The sequence below is a fragment of the Balaenoptera acutorostrata genome, chromosome X, assembly GCF_949987535.1.
Source record: "Balaenoptera acutorostrata chromosome X, mBalAcu1.1, whole genome shotgun sequence".
Taxonomy (NCBI): domain Eukaryota; kingdom Metazoa; phylum Chordata; class Mammalia; order Artiodactyla; family Balaenopteridae; genus Balaenoptera; species Balaenoptera acutorostrata.
The window spans coordinates 104189385-104216338 of NC_080085.1; the positions used below are offsets into that span (position 1 = coordinate 104189385).

A 26954-nucleotide genomic window follows, 5' to 3' on the forward strand; every position below is an offset into this window, starting at 1 on the left:
CCACTGTCAGGGGCAGAAGAAGAAAGGGGAATGATAACCAAAGAGAAAAATATGAAAGACAAAGGCAGAACAAAGAAAGAGGGCATCATGGCGGCATCTGCATCCCTGGAGCGCTAATAGAATCATTGGATCTAACTAACTTTTGAATTTAAACTGTCTCAAATTCTTTCTGGCATACTTACCTTGTATCCCTGACTGCAGGCCCTGAGGACAGTAGAACCATTGGCTGAGCTATCTCCTCTTCCAAACCAACCAACCAACGACCACAACAAAACATATAAACCTCCCCGTGATTCGAAATCCTCTTCCTGTTACCACCCATTTCTCTGCCTCTCTTTAAAGCCAAACTCTGAAAGGTTATCTATACTTACTACCTTTATGTCTTCACTTCTTATTCTTCTGCACTCTCTCCAGCTGGCCTTCCAAATCCAACTGCTTCCAAACTGCTCCACTAAATCTGCTCTCGTTCCACCCACCCGTCTGTTACTTGACCTCCCGGCAGCGTGTGACACTCCCTCTTTTTTGAATAATTTTATCACTTGCCTTTCTGAACATCACGTTCCCTTCATTTTCCTCCTACCTCACTGGCTGTTCCTTCTCAACCTCCCTTGCTGTACCTTTCTCCTCTCCCTGTTTTTGAAATGTTGTAGCATCCGAGGGCTCTACCCTTGGCCCTTTTCTTTATCTACAGTCATTTCATAGACCAGCGCCATTAAATAGAAATGTTAATGTGAACCACAATTGCAAGCCACATAGGTAATTTTAAATTTTCTAGTAGCCACGTTCAAAAAAGCAAAAAGAAACAGGTGAAGTTACTTTTAATAATATATTTTACTTAACTCAGTAGAACCAAAATATTATCATTTCAACATGTAATCATTATAAAAATAATATCAATGAGATATTCTATGTTCTTTTTTTCATACTAAGTCTTTGAAATCTGGTTTGTATTTTTCACATATAGCACATTTCAATTCGGACTTAGCCACGTTTCAACTGCTCAGTAGTCACATGGGGCTAGGGACTACCATATTCTAGATGATCTCATTCACACCTTATGAATACTATCTAGACACTGAACTCCAAAATTTCTATGTCTAGACTGGATCTCATCCCTGAACTCCATATTCCTATAGCCAACTGTCTATCCAACATCTCCACCTAACGGTGCATATCGGCCGATTGGGTCCCCTCACACTCACTCCCCCTGGGTTTTATGTGCTCTGGCCCCATGCCCATGCCCCCCGACTGACCACCCATCCTGCTACCCTCCTACTTTCTCCCTGTGCTCCAGCCTCACTGGCCTTCTGGCTAATCCCCAACACAGCCAGCCCCTTTCAATCTCAGGGTCTTTGCATTTGCTGCTCCCCCTGCCCGGAGGGCTCTTGCCCCAGCTAGCTGCATGGCTGCCTCTTTGATAGCATTCAAGTCAGCTCAAAGGGTCCCTCCCAGAGAGGACCTCCATGATCAGCCTAGTTAAGGCGTCTAGTCTCTCTCCATCACATTATCCTTTACTAACATCTTCGTAGCACTCATCGATGTCTGAAATTATATTCTATATTAATTTAGTTACAGCCTCTTATCTGTCTCCTCCACTAGAATGTAAATTCCATTACGGCAAGGGCCTTGTCCATTTTGTTCATCACTGGATCCCCCAGCACCTGGAATGGTACCTGGTACATCTGTCAGGCACTTGCTAAATGTTTGTTCAATGAATGCGTAGATTCAATGAAAGAAGAAGTAACATAAGAACCATCTTTGTGGTCAGAAATTTCTTAGAAGTCGAGGCATGCTACAGGACGCAAAGGAAGACCTGTCGTGGGGGGGGGGGGAAGCTCCTTATTTGCCAGCTGAGCAGGACCTGCCTTCCCTCCTGGCAAGGTGGGCCCCTCTTGTCCTTGTCACAGAGGGCCTACTCCCGGGTGTCCCGGCCACGAGACTCCTGCGTGTGTAGCCCCACTCAGCTGGGCGAGGCCCAGATCCTCCTAGAGGAGGCTTCAGGAACAGACACCACCACTGGCAAAGCTTCTTTCCATCTACCCCGGGCTGACTTATTAACCAGAGCTCTGCTTCCCCAGTATCTCCTCACAGAGGACGAAAGACTGTATTTCTTTCATGTGTCTCATTATGGTTAATATAAGTTTAAAGTGAACTGGTTCCTTAATTATACCAGGGCTCTTTAATAGCGGCCTTGGCGCTGCCTCCAGGCTGGTCTCTATTTTTATTTATGATATTTAGCAAAATGTCACCTCAGTGGTATCTCAAAAAAAAAGTCACAACGCTCTCTCTAAAATACCAATCTGACCATGAGCTTAGACTAGTTCACAGACTTCCCGCTGCCTGCAGGACAAAAGCCAAGTTCTTCACAAAGTTCTCAGCGATCGGGTGCTCCCTGCCCCCCTCCCTTCTCCAGCAGTCCAACCCCACACGCACCCTCATGGTTTGGTCTCCCAGAATCACCAGTCATTCCCTAAATACACCATGTTCTTTTGCATTCTCTGTGCTCTGCACAGGCTGTTCCCTTAGCCCGGAACCTCGCCTCCCTCAGCTCCACATCCTTGAAATCCTACACATTCTTCAAAATCCAGCTCAAAGGTTACCACCCTTGCCTCACGCTCTTGCCCCTTGTACGTGCCCCTGTCATAGCTGATACCCCCTTGAAGACAGGGACCCCATTTCACGTATCTGGAGATCCCCAGCACCTAGCACGACACCAGGCCCGTGGAAGGTGCTCGCTGTGTGTTTTTATGGATGGATGAATGCAGGAGTTGGGGGAGGGATGCAGTGACAAATAGGCATCAGTGGGGAAATGACCCCCTTTTTTAAACATACAGGGACAACCTAAGACACACTTGCAGCAAAAGACCCCTCTGCATGAAGTCCCATGAAAAAGCTGGCAAGCCGTGTAAGGAAAGAGGAAATAATGTACGTTTTTATCCAGTAAAGGATGAGGGGCCTACAGAACCACTTCCAAAGAGCATCAAGTCCTGTAATAATGGTCATCAGGAAGTCTGGCCCAGCTGAGACATAAAGTTGCATTATCAGTCATTATTTAAATGCTTGCTTGCTCTCTCTAGGCCAACCTCAGGGGCTTAAGCCTCAGAACTGCCTTTTCCTTCTCAAACTGACTGAAGAGCTGAACAAGGGCTCTAGGGGGGAAAAAAGAGAGAGAAAAACAAGGAAAAAGGCCTGTCTTCCAAGGTTGTTGAAATTTTTTAACCACAGCCTGGTTCAGATTCAAGGATTCAGAAGACTTCGCTTGACAGATTTTCTGCCTTCCCAGGGTGGGGAATGCTAATGAGAAGCAGCTGGCCTAATTTTTTAAAAAATCTGATAGGATGAAATGTTTTTCATAGAGTCTGTGGTAGGCAGGTGGCCCCCAAGGTTGTTGCCTCCCTGGTTTGTATGCCCTGTAAATCCCCTCCCCTTGAGAACACTGTGGAGGTTCCTTAAAAACTAAAAATAGAGCTACCATACGACCCAGCAATCCCACTACGGGGCACATACCCTGAGAACACCATAATTCAGAAAGTGTCATGTACCACAATGTTCATTGCAGCTCTATTTACAATAGCCAGGACATGGAAGCAACCTAAATGTCCATCAATAGATGAATGGATAAAGAAGATGTAACACATATATACAATGGAATATTACTCAGCCATAAAAAGAAACGAAATTGAGTTATTGGTAGTGAGGTGGATGGACCTAGAGTCTGTCATACAGAGTGAAGTAAGTCAGAAAGAGAAAAACAAATCCCGTATGCTGACACATATACATGGAATCTAAAAAAAAAAAAAAGAAATGGTTCTGAAGAACCTAGGGGCAGGACAGGAATAAAGACGCAGACATAGAGAATGGACTTGAGGACACAGGGAGGGGGAAGGGTAAGCTGGGACAAAGTGAGAGAGTGACATTGACTTATATATACTACCAAATATAAAATAGATAGCTGGTGGGAAGCAGCCGCATAGCACAGGGAGATCGGCTCGGCACTTTGTGACCACCAAGGGGGGTGGGATAGGGAGGGTGGGAGGGAGACGCAAGAGGGAGGAGATATGGGGATATATGTATACGTATAGCTGATTCACTTTGTTATAAAGCAGAAACTAACACACCATTGTAAAGCAATTATACTCCAATAAAGATGTTAAGAAAAAATAAAAATAAAAGGGCTCTGGTTTTGCCTCCAGTTCTGCCTTCCCTTCCTCCTCATTGTACCTCACCCCTAGAGTAAACCAGGAGAAGCGCAGAAAGACCCAACTCATGCCACCCCTAACCCCTTAGATCTTCTGCTGGGGGCGGGGGTTAGTAATGCAGAGAACTTGACCTCAAAGTTTCTTTCTGCCATCTCCTTAGCGGCCTCAGAGCCTTGTTGATGGGGAGTTTTATTCTGTCTTGTCAATCCACATAGCCTCTAATTGAAAGCTCTGCTCTTTCACAGTCAGGGGCAATTCATATTACACAATTAATACAATGAATGAAATTGCTGAGTCCTAACTCTGTGCCAGCCTGGCACTGTGAAAATGGTTTTCCATGCATTATCTCATTGAATCTCACAAGAGCCCTATGAGGTAGGCTTTGTTATTTCGTTTTTATTATTTTCAGCCCCATTTCCCAGATGAGGAAACCGAGTCTCACTGAAATTAGGTAATCTGGACAAGGCCATACAAGTAATAGAGTTAGGACTCAAATCCAGTTCTGGAGGATTTCAGAGCCCATGATTTGACCACTACACTCTGCTCCCTCCTTACTTGGCAAAATCTGATAAGTATTAAATGACCACTCACTCCTACCCCAAAGAATCTCTTGTATTAGCCCATTCCAGGACTTGAAAGCAGGATAACTGGCCAGGTCATTATCAGCCCCTACTATCTTTGCCAAAGATTTGTTGGTCATTTTAACAATAGAGAGTCCTGCTAAAAATGGCTCACTGGACACATATATTGTGATGAGAGATCACACAATATTAAGAGGGGATAGGTCTGTAGCATGGGCCCCTTGGGTGGCCAGGCTGAAGTGGGGTACCAGCAAGGGGCGCGAGAAGCATGGGGACCCTGAGAGACTCAAGGAAGAGCCAGAATTGAGTTGAGGGGCCCTGAGGATAGATGTCACAGCTTTAAGTGCGTGTTGGATGCCAAGAGCTCTAGACCCAAACTCTCTGCCAGCTCTCAAGTCCATCCCAAGCAGAGTATGTCTGAGGCTTTTTATTTTATCCTGTATTTGTTGTGGCTGCTGTTATCACTGCTCCCAGCAGTCAACAAGCCATCAGTTGGGGGCGGGGGAAAAATCTCCAAGGAGGGAAAAAGGGCAAAAGAAGAAGAAAAGAGGTTGGTGGTGCTGAGGCAGGCTGTGACTTCTACGTGGCTGGTTAGATTCTGGCGGGAGATGCAGGGGAGATAAAGGAGGAAGAGAACTCAGCCACAAGAATGTGCCCCCCTTTCTGTTTGAATTTTTTAAAAAATCCCGCAAGGACTCAGAAGCAAAAAATATACACATCAATTTTCACTGCAAAGTAAAGGAGCTGTTACAGTGGAGGATTACTGGACTGAATGTCAATATTATGACATAGTATGAGTGTGTTTCATGTTTGGTAATTGCAATCATTGTTGCTTTTGTTGTGGTCATCCATGTACAATGCTTCGTGTCAGTCTATTTATCTCTTGTAAAAATAAAATACAGTGTGTGTGTAAAAAACAAATAATAATAATAATAATTCCTTATGATGCAAAAAAAAAGAACGTGCCCCCAGCCCAAGCTGAACTATCTACTATCTGTGACTTTCGTGACGCCAACTTGTACCTTTGGGGTTTTTAGGCCACAGGGAGGGGGCTGGAGAGGCAGTCGCCTCATGGTTATGATGAATAGCCTTTGGTCTCCCGGTTCCGGGCTGAAATAGAGAGAGGTCTCAGAGTGAACTGTGTCACCCCAGGGAGGGAACGGGCAGAAGGAAAGGTGTGCCGCTCTCGCCTAGGGGCCCAGGCCCGTGGAAATAAACATGCCTCCAAGAATCTGAGAGCCCTGGCCAATCTCAGTCAAGGTCATATTTAGGGGTCTTTAAATCCTCAGATTTCCTTAGCCCTTAACCCCACAGACAGCCCTGCTACAGGGCAAAGAAGCAGCTGTTTATCTGGGGCTGCAGGGAGAGTTTTCGAAAGGTTCTCTGGTCCCCAGATCTCCCCCTTTCTCCATGGCCTAAAATACCCACCATTAGAATTAGGACCATTAGAGTTAGAACCCACCATTAGAACCAGACAGCAAAGTCAGAATATTATTTCCCAGGGCCTCTCTCTTTGCACCCCAAAATCTTCATGCAGACCTACTATATACTCAGTCTTGTTTTGGGGGCCATGGAGACAATGACAAAATAAAACAGTTAACATTTACTGGGCATTTAATATGTGCAGACACTGAAGTGTTTTGCATACACCGTCTCATTTAATCCTCAGAGCAATCCTGTGTGGTAGGTACTATTTATTCTCACTCCTCCCCCATTTGGTAGATGAGGAAACTGAAAGGCTAAGTAACTGCCCGGGGTCACATGCAAGTACATGGTGAGGGCAGGATTTAAATTGAGGTCGTTTGACTCCAGAGCCCATTAAGTGCTAAAACAACCCACTCCCTGATGACGAAGAAAAACATACACGTGAAAAATTGAGAGCAGTGCTTGATTGGGAATCAGAAGGCCTGGGTCCTGATCGTGCCCTTCCTACAGATTATCCTTGTGGCCTTGCCCCAGACATAGCTCCTCGCTGGGCCTCAGTTCCTGCATTTGTGTTCTTTTGTTGTTGTTGTTGCTGTTGTTTTTTGGCCACACTGTGTGGCTTGTGGGATCTTAGTTCCCCGACCAGGGATGGAACCCACGCCCCCTGTACTGCTAGCGCGAAGTCTTAACCACTGGACCACTGGGGATGTCCAGTTCCTGCATTTGTAAAATGAGGAGGTGAGAGAAACTTGTCATGTGTTCTCTTAGGATATTTTAGGACAAGTATTCATTTTAAGATGAGGACTCAAAGGCTAAACTCTTGGGCACTGACTCCATATAGGAGGGGTCTGCAGGGCCCAAGAGTCGTGGCACAGGAAGCCAGAGTGTGTGTTGCACGCATGCGTGTGGTACAGGGGACCGGGAGGCAGAAATGGGCAGAGGGCCAAGGTTAAGCTGGAGAAGTGTGTCCAAAACATATCACCAAGCCGAGCTGGGCAGGGTGTAGCAAAGCAGGGCTAGAACACTGAGATCTGGCTGTTAGTGAGGTCAAGGGAGAGGGGAGGGAGGGTGAGAGTGAAGGGGAGCCTCAGATGGGAGGACTGGGGGATGGAGGCAGCACGGCCACAGGAGGTTCTGGAGGGCGCTTGTGTTGGCGGCTCCATTCAAAGCGAAAGGGACTGGAAGGGACCTCTCGGTGTAGGCTGCAGTCATAATGAAAGGCCTGGGAGGTGAAGCCCACCTTCAGAAGGGCCATTTGCTAGGCAGAAGAGTTTGACAGCTTGCGGCCGGAAGCACTGAGTGCCAGCATAGGTGAGCTGGGGATGAGGGCAGAAAGGGCAGGTGACAGCCACAAACGCTGAGTGACCAGGAAGAGCCTGAGGACTCTGGCCCGGAACGACGTGCTTGGGGCACTGAGGCTTGGGTGGTATATCTGGCTCACCTACGCCCCTTTGGCCCGAGGTCCAGTCTGCTCTCACACCTGACTCTCATGCCTCTTTGGTCCAGTGCTTGCAAGAGAAGCCAGAAGCTTCTGGAGAAATACTGACAAGCCACAGGAAGGAGATTCCAGGACAAGGGACACCAGATAGCAGCGGACTGGAAAATGGAGTGTCCCAGGGCCTGGGGCTAGACAGGACACCAAGAGGGTGGAGAAAGAGGGACCCCCTAAAAGAGGGCCCACAGCTGGGCCAGGCTAGATGGCAGCTGGTAGGGGAGGAGAGAAAGGCCCAGATTGCCCAGGGCAGAAAGGAGATTCCTGGTTCCCTCCGGTGTTCACTGCGGGCCGCAGAAGCAGAGGGGATCCCCACGCACAGCACTCAGGGCAACCTCACACTCATTCCCTCATTCGGCTGCCGTCACTCCCGGCAGGGAAGAAGTCAGTGATGTGTGCAAGGCTCTTCCCACCCGGGTGACCACCTCATAGGAAAAGAAAAGTGGCAGTGAGACCCAGGAAGGCAGAAAGCTACCAGGCTTCCTTCAACTTTAAGGTGTAAGAATCCCTAGTCAGAATGGCCTGGGGACAAAAAAAGCCACCCTGGGAGCAGTGCCCGGGGGGTGGTGCTTACGTGGCGGTGCGAGGTGGCCGGCCCCTTCCCAGGCTGGACACTGCTCTGTGGTCCACTTGAGAGTGAGAGGGAAGCACGCAGCCAGCATCTGAGGAATACATGAGATAATGCATGAAAAATAGCACAGCACCTGGTACAAAGTAAGTGCTCAAGAAATAGTGGGGGTGGGGGGGGAAGGATAAATTAGGAGATAGGGATTAACAGAAACACACTATTATGTATAAAATAGATAAACAACAAGGACCTGTTGTATAGCACAGGGAACTATATCCAGTATCTTGTAAAAACCTACAATCAAAAAGAATCTGAGGGACCTCCCTGGCGGTCCAGTGGTTAAGACTCCATGCTTCCAATGCGGGGGGCATGGGTTCAATCCCTGGTCAGGGAGCTAAGATCCCACAAGCTGCGAGGCATGGCCAAAAATAAATAAATAAAAATTTTTTAAAAAGAATCTGAAAAAGAATATATCTATATATATCTATATATATCTGAATCACTCTGCTGTACACCTGAAACTAACACAACTTTGTAAATCAACTATATTTCAATTTAAAAAAAGAAAAGAAATAGCAGGGTTTTTAAAACTACTAGTACAGATATGGACAATGGTGCGAGAAATGGGTTCGAGGAGGAAGGCTGTAAGTCACCAGCCTGCGTGACAATCACTGATTCCAGGGACCTCACCCCCAGGGATTCTGATTCTTCCACTGGGACGGGGCCCAGAGATCTGCATGTTCCGTAAGTTCCCGGGTGATGCTGAGGTACAGAGTTCAAACACCCCGCTTTAAGGAGACCCTGCTATAAATCATGTTGGCTACTGGGCCTGGCTGGAACAGAAAAGCTGAAATGGGAGCCATAAGAAATGGATGTGGTGGTGAAGAAAAAGCAACTCGAATGACATCTAGAGAGAACTGTGGCCGCAAAGGAAGGCATTTTGTTTTTCTAATGAACGTCTCTAAGACTTGAACCTCCAATGAGTCCTAGAGCAGCTGATGGAGAGTTGACACCCCAGCCCTGCTATGAATTAGCTGTGAGGCCTCGGGCACACTGAGTTCTCTTTCTGCGCTGCAGTTTCCTCACCTAAGAAGTAAGGGATTGGGCTGGACTTGGATCTAGGGGTCCTGTTAGCCCAGGCATTCCAGGATCCTATGATTCATCGAGACAATCAATCAAAGTTCCCAGTTCATCCCTAGAGAAGCCAGATTTTGAAGAGGCCCCCTATAAGCCTTGCTTGAGTTGGCCATCAGGGGACCAGCCTTCAGAAGCCTGTTGAGGGCTTCCCTGGTGGCGCAGTGGTTGAGAATCTGCCTGCCAATGCAGGGGACACGGGTTCGAGCCCTGGTCTGGGAGGATCCCACATGCCGCGGAGCAACTAGGCCCGTGAGCCACAACTACTGAGCCTGCGCGTCTGGAGCCTGTGCTCCGCAACGGGAGAGGCCGCGATAGTGAGAGGCCCGCGCACCGCGATGAAGAGTGGCCCCCGCTTGCCACAACTGGAGAAAGCCCTCGCACAGAAATGAAGACCCAACACAACGAAAAATAAATAATAAATAAATATTTAAAAAAAAAAAAAAAAAAAAAGAAGCCTGTTGATATTTTCAGAAAACGCTCCTACTTTTAGCTTGTTTAGAAACCTAAGCTATTTTTCCCATTTAAAAAAAATGCACAGGGTCACAGGAGATTTGATTTAAAATTCACCATTCATTTTTTCTTCACCTTTGAAAGAAATTTTAAAAAGTGTTTTTTTCAAATCAGGAGTTCATCCCTATCAGAGAATTAATACCTCATCTCAGAGTTTCCTTCAATTCTGAGTAAGCAAACATAGGCCATTTCTACATGAAATAAGGTCTTCAGATCATTGACATTTGGCTTCGGAAACCACAGGCACAGAAGGAACAAACACTCTTCACAAGTAAAAGTAAAATTATGTCCTTCAAAGACTGAAGATGAAGGTTTAGTGGGGATTTTTTTTCCATCTCATTCCCTTAAAGGGCTTCTAAAGACCCCCTCCAAGTATCACAAATGAATAGTGAACTAGTCCAGAAATCTCTGTTCATACGTTTTACGCAAACCCAGGAGAGCAGACTTTTCCTGCCTTACCTACTGGGCTCTGCTCAAAATGTGAACAGGCAGATATGCCTGGGTTCCCAGGACCCTTTCTGTTCCCTAACCTCCGTGGGGCTCAGAAGAGTCTCCCTCTGACTTACTTTCCTCTCCATTCTTCCGGAACAGTTGGGCTTATGGAAAGGGGAGATCTGGATGCAATAAGGAAGGGGAAGTAACCATGACCCACAGCTTACAGGATGGGCTGGTCCCTGGGTCATGAGGCCCCCGGGATAGGCATAATGACCTTGTCGATGTGAAAATGTAACATGACTTTATCAGTCTTTAGTAGAATATTTTCTGAAACACAGTGCCTACCATTTGTTGCTTTTTTCCTATCCATATCTAGACTTTCCCATGTCTGTATCTCTTCTTTTTCTTATCTAGACTTTCCCATGTCTGTATCTCTTCTTTTTCTTTTTTCTTGTTTCCATTCCTCATTTTGAACATCTACTGTATATGCTATAGTAGATAACTGAATTGTATTGTTATAATGTGTTGTATTCATAACAAGGAATATAGTTCCAAATGTTCAAAGAAGACGAGTACACTGTTTTATGTTTCAACTTTTTAAAAAATTCAAGCAAGTTGCTTTAACAATATGCGGCCCTTTGTTTATTTTTCCCATTTAGCCTTGGCCCCAGTAGATAACACCCTTCCCCTCCCTATCAGGGTCTGAGTTCTTTGAGGGTTAGAACATCAAACTAATAAGGATCCCGACAAGCTGTGTGACCTTGGACAAGTCATATAATTTGTTCATACCTCAGTTTCTTTATCCACAAAATGAACCTGTCTGGGGACAGAACTGGGGGGATGGAGGGAGTAGGTGGGATGAAGGAGGTATGGATGTCACAGTATCATGTCTTTTTGTGCAGTGTTCTTGAGTCTCTGATCCAGTAGTTTCTGATCCAGTAGTTCCTTTGTCACAGAAAGAGAAATATGGCACCTTGACCTTCTGAGGAGGAAGCATGATGTAGTTGCAAAAGGATTAGGCTACGGAGTGGGGCAAATCTAGGTGTGAATCCTGGCTCTTGTCAATGACTAGCCTGTGATCTTGGGCAAATCACTGAACTGTTCAGAAATGAAATTTCCTCATCTGTCTAGTGGGGCTAAGAGTACCTTCAGCATAAGCTAACTGTGAGGACTCATTCACTTAATAACTGTTTGTTGAGCACCTACTATGTGCTGAGAAGAAATCAGAATAGTGCTCAAAAAAGAGAAGGGCCCACTCTCACAGACAGTTTGGTGAACTAACTCACATAAAGCTCTTGGCATGAGGCGTAGCACATAGTAAGCTCTCAATACATGGTAGCTACTATCATTGTTACCCTCCCTTCTCCATGGGAAGGCTGTCCTTCCCCTGGTGTTAATGACCTATGTCCCCCTATGTCTTCATTGGTTTCCCAAAAGCAGGGGATGAGACTCCTGTGTTATCCACACTCTCTCCAGCAGCCAGTCCCCTGGAGACCAGCAGTGTTGTCAAATGGCTCTGTGCACTGGGGTCTGGGGCCTGGGGCTGTGTGAAGACAAAGCCAACTGCATCCAGCTTGTGTCCTTTGCTCGTTAGCTGTCACTGGGTCAAGCAGCCACAGATATGGCTTGAGTTTAAATTCCAAATGCCTGGAAAACCCACTGTCCCCAGAAAGCCTCTCTCTGGGCACACAGAGTATGGTGACTTCTCTCAGGGGAACTCCTGAGCCCAGGCGAGGCTGTTCAGGCTCCTCATTTACACTGTATCATGACTAACTCAGAGCCCTGTGCTTTAGCCTTCATCCTAGTCCGTCCCTAAACAGTTCAGACTGCTCTTCTGGACAAGGTAGTAGCACAGCAAGGAGAATCCTTTCCCCCTTTCCTCTTCTCAAGAAAGATCTAAACAGTTCTCCCAGGCCACCAGCAGAAAACTCTCATTTTCCTTTTCCCTCTCAGAAGAACAAAGACGGGATTATGACTCATTAGTTCGTTCAAAGTTGTTCTTTTTTTTATCAACATTAGGCGGCAAGGGAACTCACATTCACTAAGGGCAACCTATGTGCCTGTCAGTTACCTGATTGAATCCTTGTGACAACCCTGTGAGGTAGGAGTCATTCTCTCCATTTTACAGATGAGACAACTAAGGCCCAGGAAGGCTCTGGCAGTCACCCATGGCCACACAGCTAGTAAGTAGCATTGTGAGGATTCAAGCCCATGTCTTACTCCAAAGCCCCATGCTCATTTCTCTATATGGTGCCAAATACGTTCAGCAATTGTACATGTGTATCTCTCAGGCCAGACACTATGCCGGGTGGCTGAGCCCTGGGGCAGCGTGGCCTTCGATAGCACACTGTAAGCTGCTGTGAGGTGCCCTCTTCTCTCCTTTTGGGCCAGATGCCTTGCTCCTTCATTAGCAGCCTGGGGGCCAGGCTGGTCCATACACTGCTCTGGTTTCCCAACCCCAAATGCCAAACCTCCACGTATCCTTAAAGTGGTACCTGGGCTCTCCCGCCACATTACTGGCTGGGTGTCAGACTGAGGAGGGCCTGACATTGTGAAGAGCTCCTAACTTCTGCTGCTCTCCAATACAACCTCCCCGATTCAGGCGCTCCCATTCCGAACTTAAGATGGTTCTACCAAGGCAGAACTTTTGCACCGAATGTAAACAAAAGCACACTTGTGAGCAAACTTATAACATAAACCTTATACTTATAGACGGCCCTGTGCTCTTCAAAGAACTTCCACATCCATTTGACCGTCCAGACAATTCTGTGACATAAACAGGGAAGCGACATTGTTATTTTTATTATTCCCATTTTACAGATAAGAAAACCAAGGCCCCAAAAAGGCATGGGGACACATCTATGGTAATGCTGTGAGAGCTGAGTGTCAGGGCTCTGCTTCTGAAGTGACCTTTAAATAATACCCCAGGGGAGGACCCATTTGTAAGCCCTGCAGAAGCCCTATTTACATGATGACAATTACTATATTAATCATAAATCTCTGGCAATAATTACTAACATCTCTCAAACTCTTACTGTGCTGGGCACTGCACTACATGCTTCATTTCTCATGCATTATTTCTCAGTGGATACCATAATCCTTCGAGGACTAGGTCCCATTATTATCCCCATTTTACAGCTGAGGAAACTGGGGCTCAGAAGGCTTAGAGGAACATACACAAGGCCACAAAGCTAGGAAGTGGTAGACAGGGGACCCAAGCCCAGGACTCTGTGATCCCTGAACCACACTCCACTAGACTACAGCGCCTCTAAAGTTGAGTCCAATATGGAAGCCACTAGCCACATGGGGTTATTTAACTTTAAACTCATTAAAGTGAAATAAAATTAAAATCTCAGTTCCTCGGTCACATTGGCTGCACCGCATTTGCTCAATAGCCACACGTGGCTAGTGGCTATTGCATTGGACAGCAGAGATAGAGGACATTTCCATCACCACAGAAACTTCTACTGGAGAGTGCTGCTCTAAACACTTAAGGGCGGGCCTCCCTAGACTTCGACTTTGGTAAAATGTTATCCACTGAAGGCAGGGTTTCTCAATCCTGACACTGTTGACATTTGGTGCCAGTAGCACACCTTCCCCCTAGTCTTGATGACTGGACAAGTCTTCAGATATTGCCAACCACCCCCTGGGGGAGCCAAATTGCTCCCCACACCTCTGCTAAGAACCTCTGGGTTAAGGTTAGCGTATGTATTTGAAGAATCAAATGGCAAATCTTATCATTACCTTACCTTAGCCTCCTGAAGACAAGCCATTTCACTGACACTCATTTTTTTCTAGTGAATCGCAGTCTATACAGTAATTTGCAGTGAATGAGTGGGTTTAAAAGCTATTGAAGATTTCATGAAAGAGTAAGACCATTTAACGCAGCAGGATGAGCCAAGAAGGGATCACTGCAATGTACTGTACGATTAGTTCCTCCAATTTGCTCTCCATTGACCATAACTATGAAATTGCCAAGGAAGGATAAGAAATGAATTGGTTTAAAAAGCTAAAGGAATGTCAGCGTAGAAAATCAATGAGGAAACCACAGGAGCAATCACATCACATACTGCATTTTGGCTACCAATTTCCAGAAATAACAAAATATTGTGCTATTTGAGAAACTGGTGAAAGAATCCCCAAAATGCTAAAGTTGGCCCAACAGAATATGGGCTTTCAAGGGATTCAAAAGAAACTAGTGTAAACATTCCCATACAAAATGCTGAAATTTTGGTTACTGATGAAATAATATACTTTTCCACATTTTTCGTACATTCCCAAGGAAGCCAAAGCTCCTTTCAACAAATGGAACACTCCTTAGAAAGCTGCTAAAGACCAAATGGAATTTGTCAACCGCATCTTCAGAGAAATCTCTGAACGCTTTTATAACCATTCCCTCCTAAATGAATTTTCACAAAGAGTTAAATATTTTAATGATGTTATAGTCAAAGGAGACAAAGTTTCGGTAAACCGGTACATATGGCAAGTACTTTATTCAAGAACTTTCCAGAGAGCCGGCTTTCTCCCCACCTCCCCAGCAGAGGGTGAGGCTGGGGGCCTAGGGCAGCGCCCCCTGGGTAGGCACCTGCCACCCGATGGCTCCCTTATCACGCTCATGAATGGACAGGGCCTCAGACAGATGCCACAGGGTGAATGCAGGTTAGCAAAATGCAATAGCCAGTCTGGGCCCCTTGCCAGGGGAGCTGGAGTTAATAGCTTTTCTTCTAAAACTAGAAGAAGCAAAAAAAAAAAAAAAAAACAGAAGAAGGGAAGGAGAGAAGGATGCAAAGTGCCACAGGGATCTCTAATGACCACATTAAACCCTCTTAATAACAGTAAGGAGTGGAGGCTGGGTCTGAGCTGGCAGGCTGAGGGGCTGCAGCTACGGGCACATTTCTGGTGCTTTCTGCTAGTTCATATTTGCCTGCCCCAGCTGGAAGGTCAGATGGAGCCAGGCTTCAGGTTCATCACAGCTCCCCGGATGCAGGTCGGCCTCGGGTTCAGGAGAACAGATTGCAGGTGGGAGGGGAGATAGCCCTGAAACCGTCAGCCACTGGAAGGACCTGGGGGTGGGTCTCCTCCAGCATCTGGGTGCCAGGGGGCTACCCAGGGCCAAGAAAGAATGCATGGGCCCCCTGACTACCAACAACTGGAATTCAGAAAAAGTCAACATGTGTGTCCTCTAATCTCAAATAGCAGCCTGCACTGCTTTGGGGGGCATCAGGGAAGTTTTGCAGCCAAGGGGAGAAGACTGGCACACCAATTACAATAGTTCTTCCCTGGTTGGGGGTCAGGGGCTTGTGGCAGAAGCGCTCAGCCTCAGCTTCCTGCATCCTGCTCTTAGAGTAGAAGAAGCTGACCAGCATGATGTGAGGGACCCACCAACCTGCAAACTCCCCCTGATGACCCCCGAGCATCAGAGTGACACAAATGCATCCAGGTCATATCGAAATGCACATCGTCTGGAGTAATCCATCCAGGCCCACTAACCTAGCATCCATCGGCCAGTCTGGCCAAGAGCTAGCCCCTGGGCTGCAGGATGGCAATGTGTTAGCCAAGGGGAGTCCACAACCTGGGACACCAGAGGCTGGGAGAGGAGGGCAAGATTCAGGCCCAGAGCACCCGGAGAGGGAAGGGGCTGAAATGGGAAAGGGTTGTGACAGGACAGACTGAGGTTGCCAAAACCAAAGCTGCCCTAGCTCACTATTTTGCCTCGGGCTGAATCGACATCTGCAGCAGCCCACTGAGGGGCCACTGTATCCCATGATGCATGCTTTTCATCCTTTGCTCAGGGGATGATTTTTCCTCTTTCCCAGGCTGTACAGCTCTACACCGGAAGACGGGGTACCAAGGACTCTAATCTTACATTTGTCATTGACTGTGTGACCCAAGGAGAATCGCTTAACATCTTTGGGGTCTGGTTTCCTCACCCTTAAAAATGAAGACATTTTCACCCATCCCACATTACAGGATCTTGTCTGGTTAAGACAGTTCTTGGGCTTTTCCTCCATCTCCTCATGTACTTGTACCAAACAGTCTCGCATAACTCAAGAAGCCTACTATTTTCTCCCTTCTACCGATACACATATTAATTGATCCCTTGATAATTTGCCTGTCACCTGCTGTCATTCTATGTCTATGAAAAGAACAGAACTTAACAGCTAGTTATCTTAAGCAAGAGCTATATCTAACAAGAGCTAGTTCCGAATTTAAACACCAAAACCGGTACCCTAGCAACTCACTTGGTTACAGTGAGGGGCCAGTGGGGCTAGTGGCTTGGAGTCAAGCCTACAAGGATATGGATGCCTCTGAACATATTTCCGCCGCTGGCCAAACAGCTCCAACTCATATCATAAATGTAGCTACCTGTATATAAAATCTAGAATGCAACTGTGATGTGCAGAGGAAACTGTGAACCAATACTGTGTTTCCGCCCAAATTCAACTTTCAAAGCCTACTGGGCTTCCTTGAAAGGGTGCAACTCTCCTGAGGTGGCCAAGCTGTGATTCTAGGAAACCCCCCTCTGGGGGGGTGTTGAGGGGATGGAGGGTGGCAGGAAACCCAAGGCTCACAGGGGGAGCAGTGAATGTTCCAGCAGCCCAATTTCCCTCCTGGTCTTCCTCTCCCACTACCCCCTCGAAAAAGCTCAGAGAAGGGACCCTAACGCCACATCAAATAACTGGAAGACTGCATATTGTACAGGTTGGAACAAATTTCGAAAATGAAGACAACTCAGAAAACGTAAGGTGATTTTCTCCACTAACCCAAATTCTGCTTTATGTTTCCATTCCTGTCGCCTCCTTCTTCTGGTCTCTCTCCCACTTGTCGCCCCAGGCTTGTCTATCTCCTGTCCTCCTTTACATTCTGTCCTACTGAGCCTACACCTCCCACCCCACCTCCTGCAAACTGCTGCTGACAGGCCGACAACTCCCTAAAAAGGCAAGCTCCTCAAGGGTATCTTGGTTCAGTCAACAACATTCCTTCAAAAAATATTGGTGCCAGGCACTGTGCTCGCTTGGTTCCGGGAAAGGAAAGCGTAAGTTTCTTCCACGATGCTCAGCACAAAGCTTGCTACAGAGCAGGTGCACAATATTTTTGACCGCTTACAGAGTCTCCATACCATCTAGGTCCCGCGAGGGACTCCAAGCCTCTTATTTATAGAAGCCTTGACTCTATAATAATCTCCTCAAATGCTCTCTTATCATTTCTCTTATTCCTTCAGCCCAGATTCCATAAATCATCAGATGAGCTCGGGCCTATAACGGTGGCCACAGGAAGTGGCCATTTGGTCCACTGAGTCCCCTTTTTCCACCCCCAAAGACCTCAGGCTGCCCCAGATCCCCTGCATGGAAAGCGGACATTCGGACGAAGGGCCCCTGCTGCATTTGCAAGCAGGAGGATCTAATAGAAGCCAGCACTGAACCCCAGGGAGGAAGGGCTTGCACACCACCTGGGAGCAGCAACAATGCCCTTAGCATCTCCCACTGTAAGGACCGTCACCTCCCTCCTCCTCCCAAAGGCTTCACCATCTACCTCTCTGTCATCTGGTGCTATGGCGAGTTCCACAGAGAAAGCCTATAATTTCCACAGCATCCATCCGAGGCCAGAGGTTGAGGGCACAACAGTGAGCCCGGGAGCTGGGGTGATAAAACAGTTGCAAGGACGCTTTTCAAGTTTCAAGAGTCCAGGCCCATGCCCCACCGGAAGCGCGGGAGCGCGCTGGTGCCAACCGTGAGGAAGCCGCAGAAGGGGCGGCCAGCCTACCCACGCCTCCACGCGTGAACCTCCCGTCTTTGGCGCCTCAAATGGAGTGCCGCGAAAAATCACATGGAATACCACGGTGGGCCTGCAGGCCAGGCCCTGTCCAGTCCCTGCCACACGGTGCCTTTCCATGAAGGCAGAGGACTGCAGGGACCCGCCGAACCCGTGCAACTCTCGGCTGCTGGAGACCTGCAATGAGTGAGGTGAGTTTCTGGCATGATTCCAGATTGTGATAGCTGAGGGAGAAGAGTGTTAGCTTCATGAACGGAAATTGCAAATAACTGCACACCCACTCATCAACCATATGACTAGATCTATGGTGCTTCTTCCTGCTGTCACTGCTTGAAATACGTACACACGACATCCAAAATCACCTCCATGGACACGTAGTGAGCATAAACTGGAGCTAACGCCACATCAAATAAGTGGGAGACTGCATATTGTACAGCTTGGAACAGATTTAGAAAATTAAGACAACTCAGAAAATTTGAGGTGATTTTCTCCACTCCCCCGAATTTCCCTCTCTCTTTCCATCCCTCTCTCCTCCTTTCCCTCCTCTTTCTCCCATTTCTTGCCCAAGCTCCCGGGGACTCAGGTGAGCCAGGTGGAGACGGCGGCGGAAAGCAGAAAGCCTGCAAGTCGGGAACCTCTGGGTCCAGCCACCCCGCCCCGCCCCGCCCCGCCCCGCCCCCTCCAGGCCGGCCGAGTCCTGGAAGCGCGCGCCCCGCGCCCGCGCCCCCGCCGCCGCTTTCCCACGCACGCGCACACGCACGCACACCTGCGCGAGCCCTCCTAGGAGCGGGCCGCCCGCACGCGGCAGGCGCGTCGCCGCGAGTTCGAGCCCCGGGGACGGCGCGTTCCCCGCCGCGCGCCCTCGGCTGGCTCACAGTTGCTCCTCTTCGCGGCGGGCGCCCCGATGGGGCGGGAGGCGGTGCCCGCACCGGCGGCCGGCGTTCTGCCACTCTGCACTCCGTGCAGTCCGGTTGCAGTGCTTACTGCGCCCACCACTTACTTTGGAGTCTTCAGGCAACCATAAAACCCAGCCATGGTGCCTCCCAGGGAGCTGGAGGCCGGTTACGCGCCCTGTCCGCTGGGGTGCCTAGGAGCCCGCGCTGTGGGCCTGCCCTTGGGGGCTGCCACGTGGGGGCAGCTCTGTACGCCGAGCGCTCACGCGCACGCAGCCCCAAAGCCACCGGCCAGTGCAATCACCAGCCAGATAAAGTTTCTTCTCGGAGGCCTCTCTCTGTCTTCTGAACTAGTTCCAAAAAGGGCTGAGCTTGTTCCTTACATGATTGGGAACTAACTCTCCCTTTTTCCTCTGCCTCCAACTTGCCGCCACCACAGCATCCTTAGTGCAAAATACCAGATGCTCTTTCTTAGCCTCCCTGTGTCCCTGCACGGCTGAGGAGTGTGAGGAGTAACTTGGAGCGGAAGCCCTGAGGAGTTAGAGACTTTGATCCAGGCGGGGAAGGACACTCAACAGTTCTGGGAAAGAGATGTAAAGGAGTCGCTTTCTGGCATTTTAGATCTGCAGGCTGAGGGCAGGGAGGAACAGAGGGAGAGAGAGAGAGGTGAAGCCTCAAAGGGAATTTAAATAGCAAGGCTGCAAGTATTCCCACCTCAACCTGAACACTATTTTTGGACCCATTTGTTCCTGTTAAATCTCAAGGGAAACGATTTACTCCCTAAGCAAGTCTGGGGTCACAAACAGAAAGAGCAAGAATGTCTTTAAAGTTGTGCGATCTCAAGGGATGCCCATGAGATAAAAGTCCCCACCAAAGGTTGCGTATACACAGTGGATCCCAGTCATAACATGGCTCACCTTGCATGGATTCATAGATACTGCTGATTAGATTGTGTCTGCCCCAAACCAAAAGGTCTGGCGAGAGCGCAAAAGTGTGACCTAACGCTGGCTACCCGGAAGGTCCAGTAGGGCATCTCTCCCAGTCCCAGTTCGATGAAGGGGTGTCCCTGCCTTGGTATCTGAGACGCAGAGATTTGCAAGATTTTCACTTTTGAAGTGTCTGGTGAAAGTATGAAAAGCAAAGCAAATGCAGATGCGGGCTTTAGCTTCTTAAAATTACTGAGCGAAATCAAGGATTTTAAAAGGTCAAGATTTCTCCTGTGACTGCATTCAGGGAGGTCATTAAGCACCGCAGGACTGGTCTAATCTGACAGCCTTTCTAAATCTGGCTTCCCTGAATAAAAAGAAAGAAGAAAGCCAGGTCAGAGCCCCTCAGGGGGTTTTGGCTGATCTGTAGCACAGGGCCTGCTTTCTCCTTCAGGCTGCAGTGGGCAACACCCTGCTTCTGGAATTTCATTGGGTGAGTAGACTTGGGCCTCTGGAGCAGGGCAGTGTGTGGAACTCTCTCTTAACATAACTGACCAAGGACTAGATTTATATTGTGGATACTGAACCCTGACCTGTGGCTAAAATTTCTAGCTAGAATTCCTTTTTAGCTGGAATTTGTGGTCAGTTCTCTATTATTCGTGTATGGCTTACCTACTTAGTGGACTTTCTGCTACTGTGCTTTTTTTTTTAACATCTTTATTGGAGTATAATTGCTTTACAATGGTGTGTTAGTTTCTGCTGTATAACAAAGTGAATCAGCTATACATAGGCATATATCCCCATATCCCCTCCCTCTTGTGTCTCCCTCCCACCCTCCCTATCCCACCCCTCTAGGTGGACACAAAGCACCGAGCTGATCTCCCTGTGCTAGGCGGCTGCTTCCCACTTCTGCTATTGTGTTTTAATCAAAGAACTTCTGGGGTAGCTACCCCAGTTGTAATGTCAGCGGGTGGTTGGGAAAGACCAATTTTAATATTGGCCAGAGAAGAAACTAATTAGGAAGGCAAATCTGTGTCATTCCCCTCCCACCCAAATAGAACACACTCCGAAAACCATGGAATTTGGTTTTTTGATTATGCACGCTTTGTGATTATTTGGCCAACTCCTTTCTTCCATTGCTGTGAATAATTAGGAGTAAGGGTCCACAGAAAATCCATCCTGTAATTCCCAGACTGCACTGATGGCTCCTTCTGCTGAACTCTCAGGGAACTTGCCATTTGTACTCTGGAGTGAGAGCTGGGTTCAAATGCTGCCTCTGGCTAAGTTTGTGAGATGTGATAACTGCATTGGCATTTTGTGGGAAAATGTCTTTGTTCTTAGGAGATGCACGTTGAAGTATTTAGAGGTGAAGTGGAATGATGTCTGCAATTTATGCTCCAATAGTTCAGAAAAAAATGTGTAGGGGTGTGTGTGTGTGTGTGTGTGTGTGTGTGTGTGTGTGTAGAGACAGGGAATGATAAAGCAGAATGTGGTAAAACGTTAACAGTTGGTGAATCTAGGTGAAGCATACGAATATTATACTATTCTTTCAACTTTCCTGTAGCTTTGAAGTGTCTTTAAAATTAAAAGTCGGGAACAAAATCTTAGCTCTGCCTGCCTGCCTTTATCAAATATATAGCAGCAAATTATTTACTCTTTGCAAATCTGAGTTCCCTCAGCTCTAAAATGGAGATATTAATAGAACCTACCCCATAGGGTTGTTAGGAGGATTAAAATGAGATAACAAATGTAATGCCCTAAGCATGGTGCCTGTTCCTTAGGAAGGTCTCAATAACTGAGCGGAATTGCTATTATCATGCCGCTGTCATTTACCATTCGGTTATATGCTGTTTTTTATTGTTCTTAAGGTGTTTCAAATGCATATATCCTATCTCCTTAACTTTGGTTTTAAGCCTTCAGAGGCTAAAACGCATTTCTTACATTTTTTTTCTTGTATCTACCATAGTGTCTGGCACAGCACTTTGTGAATCATAGTGAACAGAATGCCTTGTTGAGTTGACTTTGAGGTTACTGTTCTGTGGGATCTGAGGTTGGTCATAACATGACTTGAAAATGATCACATGCCCAAAGGCATGTTGTTTATGACAGACCAGTAGAAGAGAATGTTAGCATTGCATGGTGGGAGCTGGGTAAGAAGATAGGACTACAAAAACAACTACTTTGGGGAATAGATTTTTTTAAATTCTTAAAGTTGAAGGTAGATACCTTCATGCACATCCAGACTTTTGGGAAAAGCGTCACCTTTTGTAAATGCCAGAAAGGCATACATTCCATTACTTGGCTTTCAGGATGGAGATGGCCTCTACTAAGCAAGGTGGGCACATTCTTAGGATGCCAGGCCAATAAGGCAGATTTCCAGAGGTAGCAGGGTACAACTGCTCCCTCCCAACAAAAGGGGACGTGCAAACACTGCAAGTGACTGCCCCCGTTCTTGGATAAATGCCTCCATCGCTTTTGGAGGGAGTCTGAGCTTCCTGGCTCTAATCAATCATTCCAGTGAGTCTAAAACATGCAGGGTAAATTCAGCTGAAACCTTCAGGACTGACTTTAAAACCATGCCAAGACTTTTAAACATCTGGCTCTTGAAAAAAAAAATCTGTAATCACTAGAGCCTGAAATAGAGAATGGTGAGACTCACTTCTGAGCAGATGCAAACCATTCCAGAAGGTTCCTCTCAGTCCCGTGGCTTGTGGCTTCTGTCTCCCTCCTCCTTTCCCTCTCCCCTCAGCTTACCTCCTGAGGCTCACTGTATGAGTTCCCATTAAAGGCTGGCAAAGAAATGGTGGGTTTAGGGGTTAGGAATGAGAAACACAAAGCAGTTTAGTGTCTGAATCCATGTGGCCCTGCTGGTCACAGCGTCCCAGATGGAGTGACATCTCAGAAAGCCTGGGAGGATAAGCTATGGAGCCATTGATCCAGACATTTCAGAGTGCCTTCAGAAAATCTGCCCTCACAACACCCTAGGGAGTCTGGGGGCAAGTGAGATTCAGGAATTAAAAACCAACAGAGCCAGAGCTATCTCTAAGGGAGCTGGACTGGGGGAAACTGCACTTGGTGGGGCAAGGACCTCCCCCAGTCCCCCCAACATTTTTAAACAGGTCAAGTCTGATGCAAATTCACATTCAGGGCAGAGGAGGTAGGAATGGGGAGAGGAAAGCCAATAAGATACTGTGGTGGGAGAGTGGCGAGGAAAAGATGCCTCCCTGGGATTGGAGGGCTGAAAGGGAGGAATTCCTACATAATGAGGCTTATAAAGCCATCGGCTAATGGTAGACCGCAGTCCTGACTACTTCTTCCTTCAAACCCTCCTCCCCCGTTCCCTCCTCCTCCTCTTCCTCCTCTTCCCCCTTTCCCTTCTCCTCCTCCTCCTCTATCAGGCAGTCTTCAGAGCCATTGATCATCTCCTTCTGCCTCGACACCTTGGATTGGGGAGGGGACAACCAGGAAAGTCACCATCACTTGCCACACTCCAGGCTTGTTCTTGTGGTGGAGGAGAGCAGCCAGATTTGGAGGAAGTCTGTATTCTATAGAATGTTTAGGATGTAGTTTTATTACTTTCAGGCTCTGTATCCAATAACACAAACTTGGCTCCAGGTGTGGTCCTAGGGGACCCTCCTGACTGAGCAGAGATGAGAAGAGTCTGTAAATAGACATTGTGAAATGCTTCTAAATGCACACCCGTCCATCTGCCTGCCTGCTTGGTTTGCCTGTGTTTCAGATTTTCCCTTTCCTGAGTGGAAACTGGAGCTCAGATGGGGCCAGTGATGTTGGGAGTGAAGGTGCAAGGAAGTGGGAGATCCTTGCCAGTTTCTTGCTGGATGCCTTCATTTCCTTTCTCCTGGCTGTGTGAAAACTCTAGAATGATTCCCCCCACTGCCACCCCAGCTCCCCGGCCCTCAAGAGCCTGAGGATGCAACAGTGCTCAGGGAGGAGGAGGAATCCAATTTTCTTTTTCCTTGCTTCCCTCGTGGCCAAAATAATGATCTCCAACCTGAAAATCACCAGGAAAGAGAAAGCACACACGTTTATCACTCACAGTTTACTTAGCCCAGAGCTAAGAATGAAGGCTTCCTTGCCCGGGCAGCTGAGAAGGAAGCGACCCCCCAGGTCTGGAGTCAGTGATTCACACTGGCCGACCTCAACAGCCTCCTGTTGTCGTTTTATTTCCTTCATTACTTAACATCCTGGAGAAGGGGTTCCTAATCCTCCCTCCTAGGCCACTGGCATCCTGAGTCGGATGACTGGTCAGTTGGACAAGTAAAGGCATGTAGCCAGGGCAGCTGGCCTTCAAGAACTCCCAAGAAAGAAAGAAAAAAATGGTTGAAAATTCTAATGGCACACAAAGATATAACATGATGAAACTTGAAAGCCCTTCTCTACCCTTCATACCCAACAAGTCCATATCCTCATTCTTGGATTCTTTCCAGGAAACAAAAGAGTTGTATGCATATATAGTTTTGGTTCTTTTTATTTACAAAAACAACCACCAAACAAACAAACAAAAATGAATCACGCACTACACTGCTTTTTCATTTGCTTTTTTTCCACCTAATAAGCAATCTTGGCAATCTCTCCCTCCCAGGCCAAGGAGGTGTCCCTCCTTCTTTGATAACTGCACACCAACAGACTCTCAATTGATCTTTGAGAATGAAAATTTGAGAACTGCTCACTCCCAAAGTCTGTCCTGTTTCCTCAATAGCTTGCTGTGTGGCAGGTGACAATAGCTGATAACAGTAATCATGTCAACAAATATGTTGCTTCTCTCAAGCCACAAAGAGCGTAGGCCTGCTAAAAGACGGTCCCAGAGAGTGGTGTCAATGGTGGGAGGTTTAGGTATCATGGCAGGTCCAGTGCAGAAGCTATTTGAGTTGGGGTGGACTAAGGAAAGGATATTGATTTTCAGGCCACCTCCTATATGCCACCTGCTTGACTGCCGTGCTCTGGTGAATTACCACCAGCCTCAAGATGACTTAGCTTTTATACATCAGTGCTGACCCAAACAAGGGCCCAGGAGAAGGGGATAAACAGAGAAACAGAAAGGTCTTTTCTTTCTTGATTAAACTTTTTATTTAGGGCTTCCCTAGTGGCACAGTGGTTAAGAATCCGCCTGCCAGTGCCAGGGACACGGGTTCAAGCCCTGGTCCGGGAAGATCCCACATGCCCTGGAGCAACTAAGCCCGTGCGCCACAACTACTGAGCCTGCGCTCTAGAGCCCGAGAGCCACAACTACTGAAGCCCGCGCGCCTAGAGCCCGTGCTCCGCAACAAGAGAAGCCACCGCGATGAGAAGCCTGTGCACCGCAACAAAGAGTAGCCCCCGCTCGCCACAACTAGAGAAAGCCCAGGCACAGCAACAAAGACACAACGCAGCCAAAAATAAATAAATAAAATAAATAAATTTTTTAAAAAACTTTTTACTTTAAGCTAGGTTTACATGCAGTTGTAAGAAGTAATACAGAGAGATCCCATGTACCATTTGCCTAGTTTCTCCCAACGGTAACATCTTGCAAAACTATAGTGTAATGTCACAACCAGGGAAATAACATTAATACAATCAAGATATAGAACAGTTTCATCACTACAAGGATCCCTCATGTTGCCCTTTTACAGTTACATCTACTTCCCTCCCACCCCAACCCTCACCTCAATCCCTGGCAACCACTAATCTGTTCTCCATTTCTATATTTTGTCATTACAAGAATGTTATATAAATAAAATCATATAGAATTATTTTATAAATAAAATCAACCACTATGGAAAACAGTATGGAGGTTCCTCAAAAAATTAAAATAGAACTACCATATGATCCAGCAATCCCACTGAGTATATATCCAAAGGAAGTGAAATCACTATCTCAAAGAAATACCTGCACCCTCATGCACATTATTCACAATAGCCAAGACATGGAAACAACCTAAGTGTCCACCAACAGATAAATAGAGAAAGAAAATGTCTCTCTCTCTCTTTCTCTCTCTCTCTCTCTCTCACACACACTCACACACACACACACACACAGGAATATTATTCAGCCATGAAAAAAGAAGGAAATCCTGCCATTTGCGACAACACGGGTGGACCTTGAGGGCATTATGCTAAGCGAAATAAGTCAGACAGAGAAAGACAAGTACTGTATGATCTCACTTACATATGGAATCTAAAAAAGTTGAACTCATAGAAATAGTAAAATGCTGGTTGCCAGGGGCTGGGAAGTAGGAGAAATGGGGAGATGTTGGTCAAAAGGTACAAATTTCCAATTATAAGATGAATAAGTTCTGGGGATCCAATGTACAGCATAGTGATTATAGTTAACAATACTGTATTATATACCTGAAAGTTGATGACAGAGTAAGTCTTAAATGTTCTCACCAAAAAAAAAAAAGTAATTATGTAAGGTGATGGAGATGTTAACTATCTTTATTGTGGTAAGCATTTCACAATATATATGCTTATCAAATCATCACACCCTACGTCTTAAACTTATACATGTTATATGTCAATTACATCTCAATGTAACTGGAAAAAATCATGCAGTAGGACTTTTCTGGTTTTTGGTTCTGCACACAGGGAGCTGGGATGTCACCACTCTGTTCTAACAACAAGTAAAAAGCTGAACAAACTATAAAATCAACAACTCTTCCTGGACCCATAAGAGAGGGGAGGGCTCAGGGCAAACTGCTGCCCCCGAGACTGGGAGTCAAATATAGAGAGTCATGGCTCCCCAAAGCCAAGATTCACAGGCAGAAACTGCTGCAGGAGCCAGTGGCCGGGTAGGAAAACCTGAACAAATTACTGAAGGCTTCATGTGGACAACTCTGACAGTTAAAACCAGCCAGGCTAACTAAGAAAAAAAAGAGAAAGGGTACAAATTACTAATATCAGAAATGAAAGAAGGGACATCACTACTGATCCTATGGACATTAAAAATATAATAAAGGAATACTGTGAACAACTTTAAGCCCGCAAATTTGATAACCTACATGAAATGAACCAATTCC

At 46.9% G+C, this 26954-nt stretch overlaps 1 protein-coding gene across 1 annotated transcript in view; it reads right to left on the reverse strand.

The window, feature by feature from the left end:
- The window catches only part of KIAA1210 (KIAA1210 ortholog), a 52326-nt gene extending 33031 nt beyond the window's left edge, over positions 1-19295 (reverse strand). The window contains exons 1-3 of the mRNA XM_057537689.1: positions 19121-19295; positions 8271-8359; positions 7647-7713 (exon numbers count right to left, since the gene is read on the reverse strand). The gene's annotated coding sequence lies outside the window, so the exon portion shown is untranslated. The remainder of the gene's footprint in view (positions 1-7646; positions 7714-8270; positions 8360-19120) is intronic.
- Between the last annotated feature and the right edge of the window lie 7659 nt (positions 19296-26954).